This window comes from Lactuca serriola, chromosome 8 (assembly GCF_051521515.1).
Source record: "Lactuca serriola cultivar US96UC23 chromosome 8, Lser_US96UC23_V15, whole genome shotgun sequence".
NCBI classification, from domain to species: Eukaryota; Viridiplantae; Streptophyta; class Magnoliopsida; order Asterales; family Asteraceae; genus Lactuca; species Lactuca serriola.
The window spans coordinates 85984352-85990322 of NC_136415.1; the positions used below are offsets into that span (position 1 = coordinate 85984352).

The 5971-nt window shown below is 44.2% G+C and overlaps 1 pseudogene; it reads left to right on the top strand.

The window, feature by feature from the left end:
- Nucleotides 1–4716: 4716 nt before the first annotated feature.
- Nucleotides 4717–5412, top strand: LOC145067123 (putative pentatricopeptide repeat-containing protein At3g49142 pseudogene; annotated as a pseudogene).
- Nucleotides 5413–5971: the final 559 nt, after the last annotated feature.

The window sequence follows — 5971 nt, forward strand, 5'->3', positions numbered from 1 at the left end:
CCTTTTGACATGGTCTAAGATGGGACCATATTCGGCTTCGTTTGTCAGCAGGATGTTGTACAAGACTATCCAATCATGAGGGTTCAGATTGGGCAGATCCGCCAGAGAGATCATGTGAGCAGTTCTTGCAGATCCTCGGATAAGCTTGAACTTGACGTTTGTGAATTTCCCCACGGCAAAAGGCTTCATCACCCGAACATTGACAATCTTCTGGGCGCTCCATGTAAGGTATTGAGGGCGAGCGGCCTCCAGGTAGAAGTCAATGAGCTCCCTGTCAAGCTCATCGTTCGGATGCGGGACTTCAGAAATGTTGGAGAAGGCGTGGAAGATGAACGCCTTTCGAGTCAGTGGCATATCGAACTGCGAATCGATGGTGTTGTTGCAGTCGAACGATATCACCGGCTCGAGCCATAGTATGCTTGGAGTCTCTATGGCCTCTTTTATCAAGCGATCCCTGGTCCAGGCAGGGAAGAGCAACTTTCGGCTCTCAAGGAGATCGTGGGCTTCTTTTTGCTTTCGTTCGGCTTCTTCAGCCTCACGCGCCACACGACTGGCATCATCTTCAGCATTGCGACTGTTCTTTCGTTTTAACATGTCGGCAATGGTCTCCTTGTCTTCATCTTCATCTTCATCTCCATCCTCTGCTATGTGTTTACCCTTGTTCTTCACACCCGAACCCGAGGCATGACCAGTTGGGGGTGGTTCGGTTGTGTGAGTAGCTTTGGAGGACGGAGGTGGTTTCGATCCTTTCTTCTCATCTCCCCCTTGTTTCGGAATGGACACGAAACTCAGCAGGCCTTCAATTTTGCTTAAGAGGTCCATGGCTAGGGAGAGCTTTTCAGCGAGGGTGCGCCTCACCGAATGATTAAGGATGGGGTCGTGTGCTTCCAGGATGTTGGATAGAGCGGCGTGGACATCCGAAACACACGTCTTTATGACTTCCCTCTCGGATCGAAGAGCTTCCAATTGTTCTTGAGAGTTGGAAAGCTGCGTGCTCTTGACCTTTAGGGCAGTAGTTTTACTTGCCAGAACGTCCATCAGAGAGTTCTCTGCCGCAAGATCCTCTTGTAGTTTTTCCAGACGGGCATCGATGGAGGCACGGAGTGCCGAGTTGTCGTCGCTGAGATTTTGTCGTAGAGTAGCGAACGAAGTCAACTCCGTCGAGACGAACTTGGCCAATTGCTGAACAATCGGTTCCAGAGTTGTCTTTCTGGCATCGGCGCTTTCCTGCAGAGACTGTAGCAGGGCAGAAGCGTCGGAGAATAGTTTATCGACTTGTTCGGTCGCTGCCTCACAGGCTCGGGTGGAGGCGTCTATCGTAGCAGCTGCTGAAGCCACTGAGTCTTGTTGAGCCCTGGAGAAGGCATCAACTATCTTCTGAAGGGCAGCTTCAGATAAGGTGGACTGTTGGTTGGAAGAGGAGGCGAGAAGTTGATCAACCTTCTCGTTAAGCTCACGGAGATGCTTCTTTGTCACTGGAGCATCATCCTCCTCATCACTCTGAACTTGAAACGGACTATAATAGACCGAATCAAAGTTCATGTGATCACCACCAAGGAATTGATCATCGCCATCGGAGGCGTCTTCTGGAGATTGAGGTGGTGGTGAAGCAGGGGGTGTTGTGGGTTTGGTTGGTTCAGGTTGAGTGGGTGGGGGGTTAGTTTCGGGTGGTGGTGGTATATGGGTTTCGGTTTGTGGAGGTTCGGTTACGGGAGGGGTTTCGGTTACAGGTGGTGTTTCGGTTGATGTGGTGAATATGGGTGGAGGTATAGGGAATGAGGTTGGTGGTATAGTAGGGGTTATGGTGGGAATGGAAATAGGTATTGTGGGTGGAGGAGAAGGAACTGGGGATTGGTGAAGTTCCATCTCCGGGGTTGGGGACCGAGGGGGTGTGTTGCCTCGCTGAGGAGATTCGTCTCCTTGTGAGCCTTCAGAGTTCGAACTCCCACCTTCGGATTCTCTTGAAGAGGAGGGTTTGAGGAGCTTTCGCTTCGGTTGGGTCTTCCTCCTTTTCGGTTGTGGGGATGAAGCAGGTTTCTGTAGTTTGCGCTTCTTGGGAGAAGGTTTTGGGGCTTTGGATGGTTTCTTCCCCTTGTCTGCCTTCTTACCCCTAGCCACCGGTTTGTCGGCATCGTGAATCGAGCGCAGCATGTCCGGTGTCAGTTCCCTCGGACCAGATGGCCCTAACTCCTTGATCGCCTTGATCATACTACTGTCTGAAGGCACACTTCCATACATGGTCTCCGGGATGGAGCCAATGAAGGAGAATTTTGATGCATCCGAGACGATGATCTTCTTGGTATGAAAGGTACCAATAGAAGACATCGGTGCACCATCAGCAGTTGGGACATCAAACCTGTCCATAGCCCATCTTGTGATCAAGATCCAGAACCGGGCCAGCGACACCTCGGAGTGTCGAGAAGTAGAAGAGAGGCTCTGAAGCAGCTGTTGCCAGAGGACAAATCCATAGTCCAGATTGATCCCGTTGTACACCCCATACATAATTGACAGGAAAAGACGACTGGCCCCGTCCGATCCTGAGCTCCTTTCTGACAGTCCCTTGAAGAGAATTGTGAATAACCCATTCCACTGGGGCAGTAGGCATGACTTCTTGAACCTGGCGACGGAGGTGAGAACTTCCGTGTAGCCCATGTTGTAGAACATGTTGTAGAGCATTCCAACCGGAATCGTCTCCGGGTTAACACGTGATGAGTCAGCAGCAAACCCTAATAACGTGCAGAAAAGGGGGCGAGAAATGGAAGTCTTGTGATCTCCCACTTCAAAGAATACCCTATCGACGCCCTTGTCGTAGTAGGCCGTCGCATAGACCTGAGAAAGAGCCACCGGTGGCACCGTTTCAATTCTGGACAATGCCGGAGCAAGCTGGGAGTACTTAAGGCATTCAATAACCAGCGACATGTAGGGATCATAGGCCAGTGGATTCAGATCAATGACAAGGCATTGTTGAGGTCTGATAGGAAGAATCTGAGAAGTGGCATGAACAGATGAAGATTCCGCCATTGTTGCAGGTGTGGAGAAGAAGATAGCCGGGAGAGAGTTTGGAAGTATTTTTGCTTTGGAAATTATGGGGGCAGTAAAGAGGTAAAAGGTGGTGTTGATGGGTTTTTATAGTAGGTGATAGGAGAGAGAAAAATCGTTTCAAATCTCTTATGGAAATACGAAACGGGTTTTTAGAGTGACTGATTGGTGACAGTTGGGACGTGCGATGATCACGTAGGAGAGAGAGTGTCAGATTCCTAGGATCACGCCGCCCAATAAGCGCCGGTTCAGAGAAAGAAATCGTTTCCATTTCCACACGCGCCTGTAACTTCAGAGATATGACGCTTCGATATTGCACACGCGTCCTCAAGTGTCAGAAAAAGCGTGGCCGTTTCAAATTCACGCGCCCTCCTTTTTACTGTCGTTTGAATTTCTATCCTTTTAACTTCCGCTGAGTCAGCAACTTTTTGTCTTATCCCCTTTTAAACGGCTGTTCCCAATAAATGCTCCACGTGGCTAATTTTTGACCACAACTTCATTTTTAATCATCCAGTAAATATCCAGCCTGTAAAATAATTAGTAGCGGAATTTTTGAAAATCTTGGATTTTCGTGCAAAGAGTGTAAAAAAGAATAAGGAAGTAAAGCAACTCTTTTTAGGATAATCTGTGATGTCAATAATGACACGAAACTGATGATCCCGGGCACGAATCTCTTCCTTCAAGGTCAAGAGAGACCTCAAAGTGTTAGTGTGGAATCCCGTTGAATTACGATCAAACATTTATTAAGAAATGTTGAAAGGCTTCTTTTAATAAGGCAAGTTAAGGGTAGGTTCTCTTTGATTCAGCAATTCAATTCTTGATATAAGAACGAATGTGAACAAAGTACTTGTGAGACCGGTGTAGTCTGTTGAACAAGTAGGTTTGAGTTGATTTTGTAGTGGCTTGGATTAATATGAAATCTCAGATAAAAAATTTAAAACTGGATCCCTTGGGAAGAAATGTTATGGTGTGTAACAATTTCATTGGAACCACGCAAAAAGAAAAGAAATTGAGATTTCATGAAGGTACATTCGTCAATTCATTGGTGAAAACTTGTTCAAGTTAATTGGTCACCGTCAATTCGTTGGTGTTGAATTTTGGGTTTCACTCAGCTCGTAGTGGCACGAAGCTAAGATCATAAACACAGATGTTGTGTAACCATAAACCTCAGTGGTAGGTTCTGAGAGTCTCAAGGGTTACAGTGATGAAACGAATGTTATGGAAAAGTGTAATGGGGATGGTGAAAGAAGACATTGTACCTCTGCTGCGAACAAAAGGACCAAGCAGGAGACTCTGAACTCATGTGAGAAAAGAGTGAGGTAGCTCACGATTAGAATAAATGAGTTAGCCTTATTGGGAAGACAAGGTTTGTGTATACCAGGTCATGAAGGCTATTATTCAAAATCTTATGAGGCTTGGGACACATACAGCAGCATGCTTCTAGGGACAGTTAAGTAATTCAGCAAATATATCCCCATAAGTAAACAAACATACAAAAAAAATAAAAACATATTGTTGGAGTTTTTGAAATTTATATATAAAAAGAAAAGAAATAAAAAAAATAATAAAAAAAATAGAAAAGTAAAAAATAAGACAAAAAAAAAACTTTTGAGAAAAAAAAAATGGAAAATCGAACCCGAACGTTCGGTTAAAAAAGAGCCAAAACATTTTGCTTGTATGGTTGATATGCTTGGGAGAGGTGGATTTCTAGATGAAGCTTATGAATTGATAAAGAATATGTCATCAGAACCAAATGATGAAGTATGGGGAGCTTTGCTTTTGGCTTGTAAAATTTACGGAAATGCCACTTTAGGGAAAGTTGCAGCTGATAATCTTTTCAACCTTGAACCACAACATACTGGATATTATGTACTAATGTCAAACATCTATGCAACTTCAAGAAACTGGCAAGAAGTTGGAAGATTGAGACAAGATATGAAAAATAAAGGATTAAGAAAACCTGCGGGAGTTAGTTTGATTGAGTTTGATAACAAGTTGCATGGTTTTCACACTGGGGAGGAGTTTAATTCTTTTACAAGAGAGATTTATGAGAAGGTGGAAAGAATGGTGGTTGATATAAAGATGGTAGGTTATGTTCCTGATTTGTCATGTGTATTTCATGATGTAGAAGAGGAAGACAAGCATGGTATGTTAAGTTATCATGGTGAGAAGTTAGCTTTGGCTTTTGGGCTTATGAATGTTAGTGATACAGGATTGGCTATTCGCATAACTAAGAATCTTAGAGTTTGTAGTGATTGCCATTTGGCTTTTAAATTGGTGTCTCGTGTATATGGAAGGAAAATTATTGTGAGAGATGTGAATCGTTTCCATCATTTTGAAGATGGTTTTTGTTCATGCAATGATTATTGGTAATGAAGGAATATATGGTATGCATCCAGCAATTGAACAAAAAAAAAATGGAAAACCGAACCCGAACGTTCGGTTGGTTTCGGTTGGAAAAAGTTGAAAAACCGAACCCGAACCTTCGGTTGGTTTCGGTTCAGGAAAATTTTGAAAAACCGAGCCCGAACCTTCGGTTGGTTTCGGTTCAGGAAAATTTTGAAAAACCGAACCCGAACCTTCGGTTGGTTTCGGTTCAGGAAAATTTTGAAAAACCGAACCCGAACCTTCTGGAGGTTTCGGTTTTGGAAAATTTTTTAAGAAACCAAGGAGTTTAGATATGCAATAAAAAACTTTTTACATAAAGAAAAACAAATTTTGCACAAGAAATGTACATCACAGAAAAACTACCTTTGAAGTAATGAGAGAGTGAAATGGTTGAACCGAACCCGAACGTTCGGTTGGTTTCGCTTCTTACGTTTGAGATTGAGAGGTAGTGTGAGGTACTGACTCTGATTCCATCATTCCAAGCCCTTGCAATATTTTATTGAACGAAGCTTCTGGAAGAGCTTTGGTAAAGACGTCAGCCAGT